This window comes from Rhinatrema bivittatum, chromosome 16 (assembly GCF_901001135.1).
Source record: "Rhinatrema bivittatum chromosome 16, aRhiBiv1.1, whole genome shotgun sequence".
Classification (NCBI taxonomy): Eukaryota; Metazoa; Chordata; class Amphibia; order Gymnophiona; family Rhinatrematidae; genus Rhinatrema; species Rhinatrema bivittatum.
This window is the reverse complement of record NC_042630.1, coordinates 66,448,860-66,471,889: the sequence shown is the minus strand read 5'-3', so window position 1 is coordinate 66,471,889 and position 23,030 is coordinate 66,448,860.

Here is a 23,030-nt window from a genome sequence, read left to right as displayed (position 1 = left end):
ACCAGGCCAAGGGTCCACCTCCAGCGCAACATAGAGAGTCCACCAAACTAGCGCTCACTGGTCTACAGTTTTCTGAATCATCCTTTGATGATTCAGAAAACTGAATCATCAAAGGATGATTTTAAATTTTTTTTAAAAATTGGGGTTTTGTTAGTCACCTTCCAATCTTCATGTATGAGAGCTGATTTTAAAGCTATTTTACAAATTATTAATATTAGTTCTGCAATTTCATTTTTCATTTCTTTCAGCAATGTGAGATTTATACCATCTGGTTCAGGTGCTGCTGTTTAGTTTGTCAATTTGTCCATTTCATCTTCCAGGTTTACTGAGATTTATTTATTTATTTATTTAAGGATTTTTATATACCGGGGCACGTTAGAAACATCACCTCGGTTCACAGTGTAACATAACATAGCAACAAGCTTTACAATAGTTTAAAGTCTAACAGAGATAAATCTAAGAGGGTAGGCAGAGATAATATGTGGGAGAACTTAATGCTTTTAGGTAAAGCAATTAAACAAAGGAGCCTATTTATTCACTCTTAACATGTGAAGATATATCTAACAATTAGATATGTCTAACAATTAACTATTAACATGAGAAAAGGGATATAAGTGGAAAGAGTTTGGGAGGGGGAAATCAGAGTGGGTGGAGAACAAGGTGGGGGTGGGATGCAGGGGGATAGGGATGTAAGGGGAGGCGCGGATGAGAAGGGGGGTAGCTGAGGTAGAAATATTAATGTGCAAAACAGTCGGACATGGTGACTAATTTCGGGTATATCTCTATGGCTGCAGACAGTCAGTCAGGGTATGCTAGTTTGAAGAGCCAGGTTTTAAGATTCTGTTTGAATTTTTTATGGCATGGTTCTTGGCGTAGGTGGGGGGGGGGGGGGCATTTTATTCCAGTGGGAAGTACTTTCTATGATGAAAGATCGTTCTCTCATAGTGACAAGCTTCATGAGTTTGGGGGAGGGAGTCAGGAGTTTGGCCTGGTGTTGCTTTCTAGTTGGTCTTGTTGGATTGCAAAGATATAGGTATTCAGGGAACCAGTGCATGTTTTGCTTGTGGATGGCTTTATGTATGAGAGTGAGGAATTTATATATTATCCTAGATGTTACTGGGAGCCAGTGTAGGGATTGGAGAACTGGGGTGATGTGGTCATGACGGTGTATGTTGGTCAGAATGCGGGCAGCGGCGTTTTGTAGAAGCTGTAACGGTTGAAGGGTATTTTTTGGTAAGTCTAGGAGAATAGCGTTACAGTAGTCAAGCTTAGACAGTATCATGGCCTGCAGCACTGTTCGGAAGTCGGATGTGTGTAATAGTGGTTTGATTCTCTTCAAGGTGTGGTGTTTGAAGAATCCGCTCTTTATGGTAGCAGAAATGAATTTTTTGACGTTAAAGTGGTTGTCTATCCATATGCCCAGGCTGCGGACCACTTGAGTGGAAGGGCAGCGGGGTAGCAAGTGGGGAGAGAGGCTGAGTGCGGGGTTGTTCGGTGGAGAAAGGATGAGTAGCTCTGTTTTGTTGGTATTGAGTGCCAGAAAGTTGTCAGTGAATAATTTATTTCAGACAGAGCAGAGTTCCAGATCTTCATTGCGTTATGGATAGAGTCAGCTATTGGAATGAGTATCTGCACGTCATCAGCATATATGAAGTGCGGGAAACCCAGTTTGGAAAGAAGTAGGCAGAGGGGGAGGAGGTAGATATTAAAAAGGGTTGAAGAGAGGGCGGAGCCTTGTGGTACACCTTGTATTAGCCCAACAGGTTTGGATTCGTTGTGACCAATTTTTACCCTGTAGCTCCTGTCGTGTAGGTAAGACTGGAACCAGAGTAAGGCAGTGTCAGAGATGCCAATTTCCTTGAGGCGTTTGATGATAGTGTTGTGATTGACTGTGTCGAATACCGCTGATATATCTAGTATTGCGAGTATGTGGGATTGTCCTTTGTCCAGAGCTCTAAGTATGGTTTCTGAGAGGGAGATGAGTAATGTTTCCGTACTATGGTGTTTGCGGAAACCAAACTGGGATGAGGAGAGATTATTATGTTCTTCTATATAATCTGTTAGTTGTCTGTTAATAATTTTTTCAAGTATTTTGGAGAGGAATGGGAGGTTCGATACTGGGCGATAGTTGGCTGGATCCGTGGGATCTGAGTCTGGTTTTTTGAGTATAGGTTTAATAATGGCTTGCTTAAGTTCAGTTGGGACCTGGCCTAAAGTAATAGATTTGTTCAGGATGCTTGCGATGTGTTTGGCTATTGAAGCGGGGCTTGTGAGTAGTGTTTTGGTGGGAAGATTATCTGAGGGATGAAAGGCAGGTTTGATTTTTTTGAGAGTGGTTTCAATTTCCAGTGCAGATGTGTTTTCGAAGTTTGAGAGGGTGGGGTTTGAGGTTCGTGTAGATGGATATAATTGTGTGACATGATTGGAGTGGTCTATAGAAGTGCTTTTGGGTGTTGCTGGGTTCATATGGCCAGGGTGAGATGTGAAGCGTGCCATAATGGTCTCCACTTTAGTGTGGAAGTATGAGGCTAATTTCTCACATTTTGTTTCATCATTATTGTCAGGGTTATATCTGTCTGGTGATGTGATAAGGCTGGCTACGTATTGGAAAAGGGCTTGTGGGTTGAACTGGAATTGATGGATTCTTGCGGCATAGAAATCTTTTTTTGCTTTCTCAGTGGCTTTTCGGTAGGTGTGTAGATGGGTACGAAACTGTGATAGGGTGGCAGTGAGATGATTCTTTCGCCAAGTTTTTTCAATTTTACGAAGCTCCAATTTCATGCTTTTAAGTTCATTTGTATACCATGGTTTTTTATTATTTTTGTCTACATTGATTTCTTTAGTTTGTAAGGGGCAGAGTCTATTTGCTATGTTGGTAGTGATTTGGAACCATGATGATGTGGCTGTGTTAGCTTCAGTAAGGTCTAGGTTAGGGAGTTCATTTGAAAGGGCCTCAATGATGTCATCGGTCTTACCTTGTTTGCGAAATTTTATGTTTTTTTTGGGTTGCGAGGGGGGGGTGTGTGCCTTTGATTGTGCATTGGGTATCGATACGGAAGTGGTCTGACCAAGGGATGGGTGTACAGCTGGGATGGTCAGCTTGGATTAAGGTATTTATTTATTTATTTAACAGTTTTTTATACCGACCTTCATAGTAAATAACCATATCGGAGCGGTTTACAATATAACAAGGGAATAACTGGAGTAGCAATTCAAGTAAAATGAAAGATAACAATGGTAGGAATAAGTCAAAGTTACAATCAACAGGGAGAGAGAACTTGGAAGCTTACAACAAGCTGGAAAGAAGAAAGGCCGGTAATAAATAAGTAGTGTTACCATAGAGCGTACGAGTTAACAGCTTAAAACGGTGCTTTGACCTGATTGGTATTGGTAAAGATGAGGTTTGACCTGATTGGTATTGACCTGATTGGTATTGGTAAAGATGAGGTCGAGTGTGTGCCCAGCCTTGTGTGTAGGGTCAGAGACTATTTGTTTCAATCCAAGCGCAGTCATAGCTGTAAGTATAGCTTCACATGAAGGGGAAAGAGGGTCGCGGTCTACGTGGAGATTGAGGTCACCTAGGATGATGGCAGGCTTGGCATTGTTTATGTGTTTAGAGATGTATTCTATGAGTGGGGACGGATTCTTTTCCAGAAGGCCAGGGGGGCATATATTAAGCAGAGTTGGAGGGAATTAGATCTAAAGATGCTGATCTCCAGTTTGGGTGGGGGTGATGTAGGTTGGAGCGTGAAGTTGAATTTCTTTTTGGCGGCAAGGAGTAGTCCACCTCCTTTCTTTTTGTGTCTAGGGATGGAAAAGAGGCTATATGCATCTGTAGTGAGTTGGTTAATTAATGCGGAGTCAGTATCCTTTAACCATGATTCCGTGATAGCACATATGTCAGGGGATTCATCTGTGAGGATGTCATGTAGTAGGGATGTGAATCGTGTCCTCGATCGTCTTAACGATCGATTTCGGCTGGGAGGGGGAGGGAATCGTATTGTTGCCGTTTGGGGGGGTAAAATATCGTGAAAAAATCGTTAAAAATCGTTAAAAAATCGAAAAATCGAAAAACCGGCACACTAAAACCCCCTAAAACCCACCCCCGACCCTTTAAATTAAATCCCCCACCCTCCCGAACCCCCCCCCAAATAACTTAAATAACCTGCGGGTCCAGCGGCGGTCCGGAACGGCAGCGGTCCGGAACGGGCTCCTGCTCCTGAATCTTGTCGTCTTCAGCCGGCGCCATTTTCCAAAATGGCGCCGAAAAATGGCGGCGGCCATAGACGAAAAAGATTGGACGGCAGGAGGTCCTTCCGGACCCCCGCTGGACTTTTGGCAAGTCTCGTGGGGGTCAGGAGGCCCCCCACAAGCTGGCCAAAAGTTCCTGGAGGTCCAGCGGGGGTCAGGGAGCGATTTCCCGCCGCGAATCGTTTTCGTACGGAAAATGGCGCCGGCAGGAGATCGACTGCAGGAGGTCGTTCAGCGAGGCGCCGGAACCCTCGCTGAACGACCTCCTGCAGTCGATCTCCTGCCGGCGCCATTTTCCGTACGGAAACGATTCGCGGCGGGAAATCGCTCCCTGACCCCCGCTGGACCTCCAGGAACTTTTGGCCAGCTTGTGGGGGGCCTCCTGACCCCCACGAGACTTGCCAAAAGTCCAGCGGGGGTCCGGAAGGACCTCCTGCCGTCCAATCTTTTTCGTCTATGGCCGCCGCCATTTTTCGGCGCCATTTTGGAAAATGGCGCCGGCTGAAGACGACAAGATTCAGGAGCAGGAGCCCGTTCCGGACCGCTGCCGTTCCGGACCGCCGCTGGACCCGCAGGTTATTTAAGTTATTGGGGGGGGGGGTTCGGGAGGGTGGGGGATTTAATTTAAAGGGTCGGGGGTGGGTTTTAGGGGGTTTTAGTGTGCCGGCTCACGATTCTAACGATTTATAACGATAAATCGTTAGAATCTGTATTGTATTGTGTTCCATAACGGTTTAAGACGATATTAAAATTATCGGACGATAATTTTAATCGTCCTAAAACGATTCACATCCCTATCATGTAGTAGTGTGTTTTTTTTTAGAATGGATTGCGCATTAACGGGTAGATTTTCAAACAGCGCAATTTGGCGTATTTTTGTTGGCGCATCAGGCGCCAACAAAAGTACGCTGGATTTTAGTAGATACGCGCGTAGCCGCGCGTATCCGCTAAAATCCTGGATCGGCGCGCGCAAGGCTACCGATTCCGTATAGCCGGCGCGCGCCGAGCCGCACAGCCTACCTCCGTTCCCTCCGAGGCCGCTCCGAAATCGGAGCGGCCTCGGAGGGAACTTTCTTTTGCCCTCCCCTCACCTTCCCCTCCCTTCCCCTACATAACCCACCCCCCCCCCCGGCCCTGTCTAAACCACCCCCTTACCTTTGTCGGGGGATTTACGCCTCCCGGAGGGAGACGTAAATCCCCGCGCTCCAGCGGGCCGCTAGTGCGCCGGGACGCGACCTGGGGGTGGGTCCGGAGGGTGCGGACACGCCCCCGGACCGCCCTGGGCCGTAACCACGCCCCCGACCCGCCCCCAAAACGCTACGTCCCGCCCCGAAAACGCCGCGCGGATCGGGCCCGCCCCCGAGACGCCCCCCTCGGAAAACCCCGGGACTTACGCGAGTCCCGGGGCTCTGCGCGCACCGGTAGGCCTATGTAAAATAGGTGCACCGGCTCGCAGGGCTCTTAAAATCCACCCCTAAGTAGTAGAATGGAAAAGGACAACATGCCCAGAAGTTGCGTGAGGGGGGAGGCCATGATGGGAATAAGTGATCTGTGTTGTTGCAGTAGGTAGGTGTCTCTGATTGTATTGTAGGGTGCGTAGAATTGTTTAATGGTAGGAATGAGATGTGGACTCATTTTGCTGAATATTGTGGGTTTCAGCTTGAAATGGGGGTAGGTATGGGTGGGGTCTGTTGTTCACTGTAGGGTGTAGCTTCGTATGGGATAAGTGAGATTTGTTTTAGTTCCTTTGAATCATCATCTTTAAATATTACTTCTGGCATGGCTATCTGCTTCCCTTCTTCCTCTGTAAAGACTGAATCAAAAAAATTAATTGAATTTTTCCCTTATGGCTTTGTTCTCCCTTAGTGCCCCTTTAACTCCTTGGTCATCTAATGGTCCAACTGAAATCCTCTCAGGCCTTTTTGTTTAGAAAATGTGTGAAAAGAATTAAATTTTAATGTTTACTTCCACAAGAAGTTTCTCTTCAAATTCTGCCTTTGCCTTCCTTATCAAACTTGCCAGTGCTTATGTTTTCCTGTTTTCTTCAGTTGGACCCCTTTTCTATTTTTTTGAAAGATATTGTTTTAGCTTGATAGTCTCTTTCAGCTCATCTTTGAGCCATGCTGGCAGTCATTTGGCTTTCCTTCCATCGTTTTTAATGTGTGGAATATAAGAAGGGGAGCTATTTTAGACTGTCCTTAATGGAAAGAATGATTTGGCATGAGCAGATATGGTGCTGGGGCCACTTGGCAATCGTGCTCATAACATGATCAAATTTGGTTTTATAGCTGGAGAGCAAACACTAAGGAAATCTACTGCAATAGCATTTAACTTTCAAAAGGGAGACCATGAATAAATGAGAAGAATGATTAAAAAAAAGAAAAAAATGAAAGAAACAATTGCAAAGTTTAAGCATTGACAACAGACATGGATGCTATTTAAAAATATTATTTTGGAAGCTTAGATGTCTTTTAAAATCTAAGACAGTAATTTTAAAACACGTGTATCAGTGCACAAGTAGAGAAACTCTTGAATTTTAAATCATGCATGCACTTACACACATATAATTTAAAATAAACCTACCATGCGTAAAAGTATGCTCCTAATTTTAAGAGGCTTACACATCTTGCATAGGACTTTGCCTACTTTAACGTGTATATGTAAAGAGATTTAAAACATATTTGCATGTGGGATGTTCCTAGATTTTCCAATTAGTCTAGAAGTTTTCCCAGTCAAAATCAAGTTTATCCAAACTCCTCTGATCATCCACGGTTGACCCAGACCCAGTCCTTTATTACTGCAGAGGGTGCGGGGCCTCTGGAAGCTGGGGCTGTGGAAGTCAATCCCTGGATCGCTTGCGGTGACCTCTGGACTCCTCTCCCGGGGGATGCTGGGAGCAGTATACAGATGAGCCTTCTGGTCCTCCTCTACTGCAAAGGGTGCGGGGCCTCTGGAAGCTGGGGCTGTGGATTTCAATCCCTGGATCGCTCGCGGTGACCTCTGGACTCCTCTCCCGGGGGATGCTGGGATCAGTATGCAGATGAGCCTTCCGATCCTTTTCTACTGCAAAGGGTGCGGGGCCTCTGGAAGCTGGGGCTGTGGAATTCAATCCCTAGATCACTTACAGTGACTGCTGGACTCCTCTCCCAGGGAATGTTGGGATCAGTATGCAGATGAGCCTTCCGGTCCTTTTCTACTGCAAAGGGTGCGGGGCCTCTGGAAGCTGGGGCTGTGGAATTCAATCCCTAGATCACTTACAGTGACCGCTGGACTCCTCTCCCAGCGAATGCTGGGATCAGTATGCAGATGAGCCTTCCGGTCCTTTTCTACTGCAAAGGGTGCGGGGCCTCTGGAAGCTGGGGCCGTGGAAGTCAAAATATTTTTAGATTTCCAAAGGCATTTAGAAATAAATTAGTTCATTTTTTTAAGGGGTGGGGTGGTAGAATTGGACATTTCATTTTTTAAAAGTGCAAAAAGAAAATATTTCAAGTGTGTACTAAGTTATTAGTTTTCTCTGAGAAAGACAATACTGGTAGTGACTGAGAAAACAGAGATGCTTTGAAGGAAATTTAGGGACATGCTGCATTGGTACAAAGTATCCACTGTTGCAGATAGAGTGGACCCCTGAGCTAAGATAAAGTTGGCACCACCTATAGCAGGCACCCACTATAGGCCCTCATCATCAGGAGGCAGATGTAGGTGGAGACCCAACTGGCCCTTCACCTATATAGCCGAGGTTCCCTGCAGGTTCAGCCCTTGGTTGCCGGGGCCAGCAGGAGTTAGGAGCAAGTCTCATGATGAAGACAATACAATGAAGACAGAAGGCAGAAGGTAAGTCAGACTTATCAGTGGTCAGGGCTGCCAGCAGATAAGGGAATCCAAGGACAGGCCAGATGTCGGGGTAGGCGGCAAGGTGAAGAGATGGTTGGCAGGCAGTAGGTCAGGATGGGCATCAGATGAAGTGAAATCCAGAGATGAGCCGAATCAGGAATGGGATGGGTGCGGTGGAAGTGCTGGAGTAGGGACTTATCCAAAATGTTGGAGGCAGGCTCCCAAGTGTTCTCCTCAGGGATGAAGCCCTCCTAGGAGATTAGGTACTCCCATCTCTTGTGGTGATGCCTTACATCCAATATCTCCTTCACTTGTGTTGCGTTTGTGCCTGCTCTTGCCCTCGCTCCACCCTCTCTACCTCTGTGGCGACTCCCTTTGGGTCTGACGGACAGATGCTGCCGCGGCTTCTCCTCGCTATTTCTTGCTGGAGTCCCTGGGCTGGCCTGACGCTACGGTCCGCCATGTTCCTGATGACGTAAGGGCACGCGTGCTCCAGAGTTTGTACAGTGAGGGCGTGAACCTCGGGGGCGTCCCCCCTTAGTGACGTCATCCGCCTCCAACTTAAAAGGTCTTTGCTTGCGACTACGAATCGAGTTAGAAAGGGGATTCTTTCTCCGCTGCTCTGCCTCTACAACTTACTAGGGATACCCGCTTCTCAGGGGCCCCGCTCTCTCTTCTTGATTTCAGATTGCTAAGATGGTATCCGGTACTCGCTCCTCAAGGGCCTATATCCCTGAATGCTCAGAAGACTCCCTATTGCCTGGAAGCGATCGCAGACGTGAACATTGTGAGTTATATTACTGATAGGAACCGGTTCTCACTCCTCGAGTACCTATGTTCCTAAATCTCTGAAGACTCTCTTCTGTCTAAGACGCTTTCACAGATATGGAGATTGTGAGTTATTATTGCAGATTGCAGATAGGAACCGGTACTTGCTCCACGAGGGCCCATGTTCCTAAAAACCTCCAAAGACTCTTTTCTATTTCAGAAGCTATTGCATACACAGATATTGTGAGTTCTTATTTCAGATTGCATATAGGAACCAGCACTTGCCTAGTGGCTCCTGTTCCTGAGTATACTGAAGACTCTCTACTGCATAGAAGCCATTACACATATATACAATTGTGAGTTACCACCACTCTCTCAGAGCTGTCCCTTGAACCAGGTACTCGCTCCTCGAGGCCCTAACTCTTTCCAGCTACTGAGCCTTATTAATGAGCTATGTGAGTGTATCATCTACTACTGGTTATGTATCCAGCATACCCTATCTACTCACTATCTCCAGTCTCTCTCTACAGCTCAGCTAACCCAAGGATCGCAGTTCCAGTATCTGAGGTACTTCAGCCCTGATGGGCATATCAGCTCACTACTGCCACCTCTGGTGGTTCTACTACCTGTCTAATAAAGAACTATTTCTGTCTGTCTCCATACTCCAGCCTAGCCAGTGGTCCCTCTCAGGATATCCTCCTGAGGGCACTGTCACCTGCCATCGGCCCAAGAATTCACCAATTTACATTAAGGGTTCTTTCCTCACACTTCAGGAACCGTATCATAACAGATTGCCATTCTGTGAGAAGCAAACCCATAAAAGACTGTTCACTCCACCTACAGAGTACAATAGACTGCTAGCTCCTCCCCTTTGGGGAACAGCATGGATCAGATTGCTAGCTCCTTCCCTCTGGAGGAACCAATCACTAACAGACTGCTAACTCCTAGCAGATCGATAACAGATTTCTAGCTCCTCCCCTTGGGAGGAGCTGATTGACAACAGATTGCTACTCCTCCCCTCAGGAGGAGCTGATCCATTACAGATTGCTAACTCCACCCATCCGGGGGGGGGGGGGGCAGCTGATCCATAAGAGATTGCTAGCTCCTCCCCTCTGGGGGAGCTGATCCATAACAACTTGATAGGTTTGGTCCACTTCTGACAACAGATCCTAGGGTTTGGGGAGCTTCTGATGTGGCCAGGAATGGACTAAGGGTTGAAGGAGGGACACATGACAGGAATGGTGAATCTTCAGGTACGAGGGCAATCGTAGTTGATAGGTAACTGGCCCAATACATTTTCTGATTGAGAAAGGGCCAGTGTATCAGGGAGCTAACCTCATAGAAGGTACTCTAAGGTGGATGTGGTGAGTGCTTAGCCACACTCTATCTCCAGGATGAAAGAGGGGTGCAGCTCGCCGGTGCTTGCGGCCGCCTATTTAGCTTTTTCCACTGCCTGATGGACATAGTCCAGCTGCCATAGTCCCTGAAATTCCTGAACTGGGCAGCTGGAGAAGGTAACAAGAGAGGCATTAGAAGTGATGGTTATTGGTTGTCTCCCATATACAATAAGAAATGGAGAGGAATCAGTAGCAGAGTTGACATGTGAATTGTGAGAAAACTTGGCACAGGGGAGAATGGAAGCCCAGTCGTCCTGTCGGTCATTCACAAAGGAGTGGATAAAGTCTTTAGAGTTTGGTTTGTGCATTCGGCCTGGCCATTGCCCTGGGGATGATAGACCATGGTGAAGTCCAGCTTAATCCTGAATTTCCTGCACAGGGAACGCCATAAATTGACAGTAATCTGAACTCCATGATCGGAAGCAATATGTTGCGTAAGCCCATGAAGATGGAAGATAATCCCCTTTTCAGCCCCCTGTAAATTAAATATAATTTAATTTATAACATGTTAACCTTGTTATGCTATTTCTTTCTTTCCTTCATTTAGTTTATCCAGGGCACCGCCATTTCGGACCCCTATCAGTTGTCCCATTCCCACTCCCTGTTAATTGTATCTTCCACCTTTTTGTTATTATGTAAACTGATATGATGTGTACTTTAATGTCGGTATAGAAAAGCTGTTAAATAAATAAATAAAGATATGCTGGGTAAACAATTTAGCCAGTTTGGGACCCGAAGGGAGACTAGGGAGCACAGTGAAGTGGGCCATCTTTGAAAACCTGTCAACAATGACCCAGATGATGCGGTAGCCATTTAAGGGAGGCAGATCTACTACAAAGTCTGTAGACAAATGGGTCTATGGTTCCCTGGGGGCTGACAGTGGCTGTAGTAGGTCCCAAGGTCACCCTGCCAGGGGATTTTGTTGGACACAAATAGGGCAAGAGCCCACATAGGCATTGACTTCCTTTTCCACACTCAGCCACCAGTAATAGTGTTGCAACAATGACATTGTGTGAGCTCTTCCTGGGTATCCTGCGGTGAGCAGATCGTGAGCCCACTTTCGGACCATTTGTTGGAGCCATAGGGGAACTACGGTTTTCCCAGGAGGGATGGATTGAACTGAAGCTAGGAGTACTCGTGTCGGATAGATAATGTAATTCAGAGCCTCTGGTTCATCCTCAGTCTCGAAAGCTCTCACAAGTGTGTCAGCCTGGATGTTCTTGGATGCTGGTTTGTAGGGATGTGAATCATTTTTTAATGATTTCAATTATCGTCCGATAATTTTAAAATCGTCATTAATCGGTAAGGGACTCGATACAATAGGAATTCCCTCAATTTATCGTGAAAAATCGTTAAATCGAGTACGGGAATCTTTTGGGGGGAGGGCGGGAAAACCGGCACACCAAAACAACCCCTAAACCCACCCCGACCCTTTAAAACTAATCCTTTACCCTCCCCCACCCTCCCGAACCCCCCCCAAAATGTTAAATTACCTGGTGGTCCAGTGGGGGGGGGGTGTGTCCTGGCGCGATCTCCTGCTCTCGGGCCATCGGCGCCATTTTGGCTACCACTGATAAAAATGGCGCCGATGGCCCGATAAAAAAAAACCCACCCCGACCCTTTACAAATTACCCTTTTGCTTCTCCCACCCTCCTGACCCCCCCAAAAACCTTTTACATGTACCTGGTGGTCTAGCGGGGGGTCCGGGAGCCATCCCTTCAATCATACCCTCGGTGCCGGTGCCAGTGCTGGACTAGTTTCAAAATGGCGCCGATCGCCTTTGCCCTCACTATGTCGGGTCGGGCTTCAGTTTGGGCGCTTTGGGGGAAATTTCTTTTTCCCACGGGTAATTATTCGGCAGAACGAATTGGCAAAATGAACCCGAAAAATGAATTGAAAAAAAAAAATGATTCAGAGAAAAACCACCCCAACCCTTCAATTTTACTTTATTACAACCCCCCCCCCCCCACATCCCGATCCCTCCCCAAGACTTCCTAAAAGCCCTGGTGGTCCAGCGGGGTCCGCGAGTGATGTCTCCCTCTCGGGCCATTGGGCTGTCGGGCCTACCACGAATCAAAATGGTGCCGGCCATCCAATGCTCCTACCATGTGACAGGGGCCAACCAATGGCACCGGTAGCCCTTGTCCCCTGAACCATAACAAATTAGGCAATTTTGTTGAAATTACCTAATTCGTGATAAAAGAATGCACATCTCTTAATATGTAATCCGCACCCTAGATCTCCCCATCCTTCCATGAAATGATTTACATCTCTAAATTATAGCCATTCAGCGGAGAGGGAAAATGAGACTATGAAGTTTATACAGCTAACTCTTTATATTACCCTGATGAACCCCTTCAAATAGTGACTGCACCTTTTAGGCCAGGTTCAGCTGTTCAAGGACTGGAAATCTTAGTTTTCTAGCTCCTGGATTGTGGCTAGATATCCTGGGAAAGCATCACCCTTTATCCCCTGGAAACTGGAATGAGAGCACATGCTTTCAACACTGGTGACTGAATAATTATCAGTCACTAGATGGAGTACGTACAGCTGGTCCCAACTCTTCCCAAAAGACATCACAGAATATATAAGACACCTACATAGTGTCACCTACAAAAAAAAATAGAAAAATTATATCAAAGTATTTCATATGTGGATTATCATTAATTTTCTTAAAATTTACCAAGCTCTAAATGAATTAGGTGTACAAAATTAATGACAAGAATCTTTCTGGTTTCTTTATAGAATGAATCAGTATGCAAAAAGAAAAAACAAAGATGATCCGTGTGTTCAGGGATCACATCCAAAATGGACTTGTGATCCTTTATCCAGCTCTTCATACTAGAGCTGCAGATGCCATTTACTAAGAAGGTAAGTGTTTGGATCAGAACTTTCCTTACTTTACACTAGAATCTGCAGCAATGTCGTTCATTATGATGCATGCTTCGTTACAATTAGCAAAAGCTGTATCACAAATGGGCTTCTTATTTTATTCTTTGTTAGAATTATAACCCTGAAGTAAGGATGATCTCTTCTAGCTAAATCATTTTCTTGAGTACCTCATCATCAGGTGCAGATATTCAAGTGAATTGTGCCTTCTTCTGATCTAAATCATTGCAAAATCTGTGAAAATATGTTATTCTATATCATCAGGGTATTTCACAAGTTAATCTCTTTATTAAGTAAACATTAGAATCAGGTCAAAGAAGGGTTTTTGTATTTATAATATATTAAAATGTAAGAATTTAGATTTTATAAATTATCCTAGGGTGGCTATTATTGCAGGTGCACCTTTCTAAGCCCTACCTTAGGGAAGCTCTGATCTCTAGATTTTTCTTATTCACTTATGCTACCATTATTGAAGGTCTAAGGAGTATAAGAATACTAATAATGATGTTAATTTCCTAGAGCAAACAGTTAGAAATTTTCCAAGAGTAACTCATTTTATAGATCTAAACTGCTTTTCCTGTATTATAACATTGCAATACTGTAATAAAATAAATTTACCAGCTGAGCGTGGCTGGCTCTGAAGCATGATTCGAGATGGCTCATAAATTTAGGTTGTGATGATTGCTTAGATAAAGATCCATTTTTCCATTATCTATGCTGCAGTCATGCTTTATGGTATCAGTGTGATGTCTTTCTGCATGAGGCACTGATGAGTGATCTGCTCTTCAGCTATCCATGCTGCATTCATGCTTTACTTGGATTCATGCAAGATTTGCATCAGGGAAGATCAGCAGAGTTGCACTTTCCAATTCACTTTGATTGACATTGGTATGAGAAGGTCGGGATGAGATGGTTTCAAAAATATTCAGAGTGCAATGTTAAAGCCATTTCACCATGGATATGGGATTTTAACAACAAATTGCCCTATGTGTGGGAAATGTTACACTCCTAGTGCTGGACACATTGCTTACATTTTGAAGGGGAGTTCCTGAGAGAAGGTTTGCATGCATTGCAAGTGGAAATATGGGTACATAATGTTTGTGGAATAATTTTCAAAGTGAAGTTAGATGAGTAAATTCACTTTAGAAACTAGGGTATTCTCTCTGGGGTTTAAAAGTTACCCCCAGACTTTACACCAATGTGAGCAGCTTTGAAATTACCTCCTTAAAGTTAAATAATGATTCAGGAATGAAATGCAAATTCAAACATAAAATGTAGGATCTGGATTATTTAATCAGTGGGCAGAACTAATCTATTTGTTTACATTTTTAAATTCAGTTGCATAATCAGAATAGGAAAGTAGATTACACTATGAGTTTAGATTTTCTTTACACAGTGAACTTAAAGATGAGAAAAAAAACCCTGTATACATTTGAAAACTAGTAACAACATAATTATAAATGTGTGAGTGTGTAACACAGAGTTTGTGTCAATCTGGAGTAAATTTTGAAAAGACTTTTGTTCTTAAAATGAGCATATCAGTGCATAAGTGGCATGTGCTCATATATATGCTATTTTAAAAACATCAAGAATACACACTTCCACTTTGCAGGCACATTTTGCCAGCAGGTTCCAGGGCAGGGTTCAAAAGTACCGGCATTAGTTGCTATTTTGTAAGATACACATGTATACATTTACTAAACGTATTCGTACACTTTTACCATTTCTATCTGTCTTGTGCAAATAAAATTGGACTTGTCTCTTGGTTGCAGATGTTGGCCGGGAGGTCAGAGTGAAGCTATCTTGGTGGTAGTGTGTGTGTGTGTGTGGGGGGGGGGGGGGGCATTCAGGGTGAAGAGGGTCTAGGAGAATGGGAGACGGACTGGGGGAACTGGCAATGGCATCAGCTAACTGGTGATTTCAAGTATGCTTGCAAGTAACTATTTTTAAATTGACATACATGCATACGTTATAAAATATCTGCCTCAACATATTAATGGGTTTTATTACAGGTACATGTTATATTTTTTTATCCACCTAAAATATACAGGAATATATTTATACAAGCATTGGAAATATTCACACATACTGAAACATACATGCAGTCACTGGGAGCAGAACTGTGCAGTATTTTGTAAACCGTGCAGCTCCCGCTGTTTATAAAATACCAGCATTAATCTCTGCTCATCCACTTGTGCTCCCAAAAGCTGTACTGGATAGGCTTGAACATTTGATTCCCTTAAACTGTGACTGTGCAGCTGTCTCCCTATGACTGTGAAGAGTGTAACTCCTTGACTGTGACACTGAAGCAGTAAATCTTCAAATATCTCTTACCCTGTGATTGATATTCAGGGTAATTTTCAAAGTCATTTCCATGGGTAAGATACTTCTTTTCCTGTGGAAGTGGAATAATTTATAATTGAAAGCCCATTATGCAAACAAATGTATATATGGATTGGATATGTCCTGTTCATGCGTGGACTGAACAGGGTTTTTATCACCTTAAAATTATCCCCAAAATGTATCTTTTATTTTGTCAAATAGAGAAAAAGAAAAAATTGCTGTTTACCATGGCAGACATATTTTGCAAATATACTGCCTCAGCTAATCTGATTTCTTACTTCATTATTTCTGGGAATATATTGTGATATTTTATTTTAACCCCTTTCAGGATGTGAAATTTTTTCGGTGTTGTCTGTATTACATCCTTCTATATTTCCACGGACATATATATTCGGGGAAGACTACACAATGTATTAGCTCACTGACAAATATTTTCGTAGTGGACTGGAAAGTGGTTAATCTCCATGATACTTGGCTTCTATTCACTTTCCCTTGTTCTGTCTCTTTTTCCTCCTTTCAGAATTCCATGGAGAACGAATACAGGGAAATCGCAGCCGTGTGACAGAATTCCTAATTCTGGGCTTCTCCGAATTCCCAGAGCTGCAGCTCCCTCTCTTCACTCTCTTCTCTCTCCTCTACCTGATGGCCATGCTGGGGAACATCCTCATTATCTGCATAGTATGTGCTGATCCACACCTACACACTCCCATGTATTTCTTCTTGGCCAACTTGTCTGCCTTAGATATCATCTCTTTGACTTCTGTTGTTCCAAAACTGCTGGCAATGCTCCTCACAGACAGCAATAAGATATCTTTTGAGGAATGCTGTCTGCAGATGCATTGCTATATGATGTGTATGGCTACAGAATTTACAGTTCTCACTGCCATGGCATATGATCGTTATGTTGCAATCTGCAATCCCCTGCATTATACCATTATCATGAATAAGAGGGTCTTTGTTCTTCTGGCAGCTTTCTCATGGACAATGGGTTTAATATTGCCATTGCCACTCTCTATAGTTATAGCCCAATTTTCTTTCTGTGACTCCAATGAAATCAATCATTTCTTCTGTGAAGTCTCAGCAGTGGTGGAACTTTCCTGCACAGATATCTCTGTCATTTATTCTATGACTGTAGCAGAAGGCACATTTGCAGCCATTATCCCTTTTCTGCTAACCCTGACATCCTATGTGTTCATCATCTCTGCCATACTAAAAATCCGTTCTACAGAGGGGAAAAGCAAGGCCTTCTCCACCTGCTCCTCCCACCTCACAGTCATCATTCTCTTATATGTGAATTTGCTAGGAGTGTATATGCAGCCCAAGACAGGGAACTCTATGAATTCAAACAAGCTGCCTACCACATTGTATGTTGTCATTCTCCCATTGTTAAACCCCTTGATTTATAGCTTGAGGAGCAAAGAATTAAAAGGGGCACTCAAAAAAGCCATCAGGAGAAATACGTAATTTGTGAGACACTAAACATGTTTGCCTTTTCTAGCAAAGGACTTTAGTGAATCCCTAAGAGAAAAAGGACAAATAATAAAACCCTTTGCCCAGCTAAACTTCAGTTTACCAGAAAATTGGCAGGTAGATAATGTGCCCACGCTTAGTACAGCTGATGGTGTCCACATCACACAAACTTTAATCTGCACTAAAAAGGACCAATCCTGGGGGAGTATTTAGGTCAGGGGAGTAAAACAGTGCAACACATTGATGTGCTGAAAACCTTAGAAGCTGTTATCTGCCCCCTCTGTCACCAACAGAAGAAGCAGGGACAGCACTTGGCTGCTTGCATGTTTCACTTTCAAATTTAGTCAAAGCAGCCCCTTGCTTCAGAACTGTTGCAAGCTGTTTGATAAAAGCCCAGAAAAATCTCTGTTTTCTCCAGCTGGTTCTGTACATCCATCTTAGAGAATATTCATAGCCTGGGGCACACTTGAAATATTTTATTTGTGCGCTTTTGAAAAATATTTCCAGGTCTATTCTCCCTCCTTCCCTCCTCAAAAGACATTTTTTTCCCTCAAAACATTTTACAACATAGCAAAGAGATGGGCTACCCAGTGCTAAAACTTAATGGGATTACATTTCAAAAGGATCTTCTAGGAGAATATACCTGCAGGAAGCCTGATATTGGCTCCAGTGTCAAATGGAAGAAAAACTCCAGAACCCCCAAGTACTCTTGCAAATTCATTTCAATCTAAAGAGATACAAGAAACTCACTGGGAAGAAAGGATAATTAATTTCATAAGGCTAATACATCTATATACAGTAGGAGTGTGCTTTATGGAGTACTGATAACCTCAAACATTAATTTTGCAGCTGTGAATAATATTGCATTGTTTGGTAATAAAGAGTGTCACAAGGCATGAGTTTTGGTTTTGAAAGAATGAGAGTTGTAAGATTTGGTTTTGTAATAATGAGAGTAAGTGTTTGGTCTTGTAAATGAGAGTTGAAGACGATAATACATAAAATGGCCTGTTGGCAGCTGTAAATGATGTTGCAATGTTTGGTAATAAAGAGTGTCACAAGGCATGAGTTTTGGTTTTGTAAGAATGAGAGTTATAAGAGTTGGTTTTGTAATAATGAGAGTAAGGGCCGGATTTTAAAAGCCCTGCGCGCATAGGGGTAGATTTTCAAAAACCGCGAATAGGCGTACTTTTGTTGGTGCTCCAGGCGCAAACAAAAGTACGCTGGATTTCAGTAGATACGCGCGTAGCCGCGCGTATCCGCTGAAATCCGGGATCGGCGCGCGCAAGGCTATCGATTTCGTATAGCCGGCGCGCGCCGAGCCGCGCAGCCTACCCCCGTTCCCTCCGAGGCCGCTCCGAAATTAGAGCGGCCTCGGAGGGAACTTTCTTTTGCCCTCCCCTCACCTTCCCCTCCCTTCCCCTACCTAACCCACCCGCCCGGCCCTGTCTAAACCCCCCCCTTACCTTTGTTGGGGGATTTACGCCTCCCGGAGGGAGAAGTAAATCCCCGCGTGCCAGCGGGCCGCTAGCGCGCCGGGACGCGATCTGGGGGCGGGTCCGGAGGGCGCGGCCACACCCCCGGGCCGCCCCGGGCCATAGCCACGCCCCCGGGCCCGCCCCCGGAACGCTCCCGACACGCCCCGAAAACGCCGCGCGGTTCGGGCCTGCCCCCGACACGCCCCCCGACACGCCCCCTCCGAAAACCCCGGGACTTACGCGAGTCCCGGGGCTCTGCGCCCGCCGGTAGGCCTATGTAAAATAGGCTTACCGGCGCGCAGGGCCCTGCTCGCCTAAATCCGCCCGGATTTGGGCGGATTTAGGTGAGCAGGGCTCTGAAAATCCGCCCCATAATCTGGCTGGATTTCCTGCCCTCCCCCTTCCCCCGATTTAGCTACGGACCGCCGCTGGACCCCCCAGGTAATTTAAGGCATTTGGGGGGGGGGTTCGGGAGGGTGGGGGATTTAATTTAAAGGGTCGGGGGTGGGTTTTAGGGGGTTTTAGTGTGCCGGTTTTCCTGCCCTCCCCCTTCCCCCGATTTACGATTTTTTGACGATAAATTGGGGGAATTGGTATTGTATCGTGGCCCTAACGATTTTTGACGATTTAAAATATATCGGACGATATTTTAAATCGTCAAAAAACGATTCACATCCCTACAACTTACTTCAGCTCCGGAGTAAGTAAGTTGTGCACACCAGCAGCAGACCGGCGCATGAGTCTTCAGGACAGTCATCAATGGCTCTGTCCTGGACTGCCCCCCACCTTGCCCCTCTCTGCCCCTTCCAGGAAGCCCTGCACTTGTACGCGTACCGCCCTTTACATGAGTGGCCGGGTTTCTTCGAAAATTCGCCCGGCACGCAAGTGTAAAGGCAGGATTTACGCATGTAGGGCTTTGAAAATCTACCCTTAAGGCCCTAACACGAAATGATAAATGACACTGTCAGAGCCCAACATAAATAGTCCCCCAAAAATCCTTTTCACTTCACCCAATTTTCATATATTATACATCTGAAAGAAAATCAACTTCAAAGTTCACACAACTCTTCCAATTTTGCCATTGCAGACAATACAAAACATTACATCAAGTCATCCATAGTAATCCTGAACTTCATTCTTCTGTAGATTTTTTAAGTCAGATTTTCCAGAAGTAAAACCTTGTAGAACAATGCAGTGCACTTATCAAATATATACTTAGTGGTGCAATCCTTACATCTGAATCCAAACACACAATTGCTATGGAATTGTTCAAAATGTTCCTTTCCCAGTACACATGGATCAAGGCTGGATTTTTGGAATAAAGGACAGGGGTTGGGAGATGGGGCCTGACCATAAAGTATTTTGGAATTACAGCTACTCCCTGAGGCAGTGAGGGGTAGTGTAGGCAGGCCCCTGGAGTGTTTGGATGCTTTTAAGGGGGGGCTTACTCGGGGGCTGGGCTAAATGGCACATTAAACACAGTGTCCCTGAGCTTCACCACAAATGTTAACTTCCTGTTATGCTCACTAGCCACAGGGTAGTATGTGGCCAGCTTCACTCACCCCTCGCCTCCCGCTCGTGGCAGCCCTCGGTTTCCTGGCTGCAGCGGGGAGCTGCTGCTGACGCACTTCACCCCAGTCTGGGCCCTCAGAAGCTCCCGTCCGCGTGGTGGCTGAGACGCCGCTGACCTCCTCTCTTGACCGGGCCCTCCTTTGGAACGTGCGCACGCCACTCCGTCTCATTTAAAGGGCAGCGACCGGAAAGGGTGCTCGGCTCCCACTGATGACGTCGGTCCCTCCGGCCTACTTAAAGGCCGCCTCTGTCCCCAGCAAACTGACTTGGCAATGTTTCCCATGTTCCTGTCTCAGCGTTCCTGTTTCAGCGTTCCTCTTTCAGCTTTCCTGCTTTAGCGCTCTTGCCTCAGTGGTCCTGACTCAGTGGTCCTGACTCAGTGGTCCTGACTCAGTGGTCCTTTGGCAGCCTCTCTGCTCCAACACTCTGAACCCAGCTCTCGGTCTCAGTGCCTCATTCCTGTTCTGGTTTCTGCCCTGTCCGGGCTCTTCTCTGGCTTCGGATCTTGGACTGCACCTGACCACCTCCTGTACCAGTCCCAGTCCCCAAAGGCCAGGCTTGGCCAGCCTCTCACCCACTCTGGCCACTCTCCCTGAACTTGCCACACAGAGGCCCACCTAAGACCAGTCGGCCCCGGAACCCAAGGGTTCAACGAGGGCTGGTAGTGGCGAAGATCCTGATGGCCTCTACTTCCCATCTTGGTGATGGAACTCAAGCCCCAGTAGTTGATTCAGGGTCGGGGCAACCTGTCCTTTTTAGCCACAAAGAAAAAGTCAGCCCTGGCTTGTGAGGTAGAGAACCGAATAAAGCCTCTTTGAGAAAATGAAGAAACTAGTTACAAAAAAACTGAAAGGTGCAGCTGCAAAGGTTAAAAGTATTCAACAGGCATGGACATTGTTTAAAAATATAATTCTAGAGGCACAGTCCAGATGTATTCCACGCATTACGAAAGGTGGAAGGAAGGCAAAACTATTACCATCATAGTTAAAAGGTGAAGTAAAAGAGGCTATTTTAGCCAAAAAAAATCCTTCAAAAATTGGAGGAAGGATCCATCTGAAGAAAATAGGATAAAACATAAGCATTGTCAAGTTAAGTGTAAAACATTGATAAGACAGGCAAAGAGAGACTTTGAAATGAAGTTGGCCATATAGGCAAAAACTCATAACAAGAAAACTGTGAGGGAGTTGGTTGGACCATTAAAATACCGAGGTGCTAAAGGGGCTCTTATGGAAGATGAGGACATTGCAGAAAGATGTTGGGGAGATACCAGTTCTGGAGATGGTTTTCAAAGGTGATGAGTCAGATGAACTGAACCAAATCACTGAACTGGAAAGATGTAGTAGATCAGATTGACAAACCAAAGAGTAGCAAATCACCTGGACCAGATGGTATGCATCCTAGAGTATGGAAGGAACTCAAAAATGAAATTTCTGATCTATTAGTTAAAATTTGTAACCTATCATTAAAATCATCCATTGTACCTGAAGACTGGAAGGTGGCCAATGTAACCCCAATATTTAAAAAGGGCTACGGGGCAATCCAGATAACTGCAGACAAGTGAGCCTGACTTCAGTACCTAGAAAAATAGTGGAAACTAATCTAAAGATAAAACTCATAGAACATATGGAAAGACATGGTTTAATGAAACACAGTCAACTTGAATTTACCCAAGGGAAATCTTGCCCAACAAATCTGCTTCATTTTTTTGAAGGGATAAAGGTGGAAAAAGGTGGAGGTGGAGGTGTAGTGTATTTGGATTTTCAGAAGGTGTTTGACAAAGTCCCTCATGAGAGGCTTCTAAGAGAACGAAAAAGTCATGGGATAGGAAGCGATGTCCTTTCATGGATTACAAACTGCTTAAAAGACAGAAAACAGAGAGAAGGATTAAATGGTCAATTTTCTCAGAGGAAAAGGGTAAACAGTGGAGTGCCTCAGGGATCTGTACTTGGACTGGTGCTTTTCAATATATATATAAATGATCTGGAAAGGAATATGAAGAGTGAGGTTATCAAATTTGCGGATGATACAAAACTATTCAGAGTAGTTAAATCACAAATGGATTGTGATACATTACAGGAGGACCTTGCAAGACTGGAAGATTGGGCATCTAAATGGCAGATGAAATTTAATGTGGACATGTGCAAGGTGTTACATATAGGGAAAAATAATCCTTGCTTTAATTACACAATGGTAGGTTCCATATTAGGAACTACTACCCAGGAAAAAGATCTAGGCATCATAGTGGATAATACTTTAGCATTGTCAGCTCAGTGTGCTGCAGCAGTCAACAACCAATAAGGACTGTATAACATAGTCTGGGTAAAACAAATAAGCATGGGTGTAGCTTGCTTATTGCGGCAGTTACTACCCCTACTACCCCTAACTAATCAAGCTAGATATTTCACTTGGATGCAGCTCCATCACTGCTCTCTACATTAATGGTGGGGGTGGAAGGGAAATAGAACCAAGAGCTAAGAGAAACAGATAAGTATGAGAGAAAAAATGTGTGAAGCTTGCTGGGCAGACTGGATGGGCCGTTTGGTCTTCTTCTGCCGTCATTTCTATGTTTCTATGTTTCTATAAAGCAAACAGAATGTTAGGAATTATTAGGAAGGGTATGGTTAATAAAATGGAAACTGTCATAATGCCTCTGTATCGCTCCATGGTGAGACAGCACCTTGAATATTGTGTACAATTCTGGTCGCCGCATCTCAAAAAAGATATAGTTTGTGATGGAGAAGGTACAGAGAAGAGCAACCAAAATTATAAAAGGGATGGAACAGCTCCCCTATGAGGAAAGGCAGAAGAGGTTAGGGCTGTTCAGCTTGGAGAAGAGATGGCTGAGGGGGGGGGGGGGATATGATAGAGGTCTTTAAGATCATGAGAGCTCGTGAATGAATAGATGTGAATTGGTTATTTACACTTTCGGATAATAGGTGGACTAGGGGGCATTCCATGAAGTTAGCAAGTAGCACATTTAAGACTAATCAGAGAAAATTCTTTTTCACTCAATGCACAATAAAGCTCTGGAATT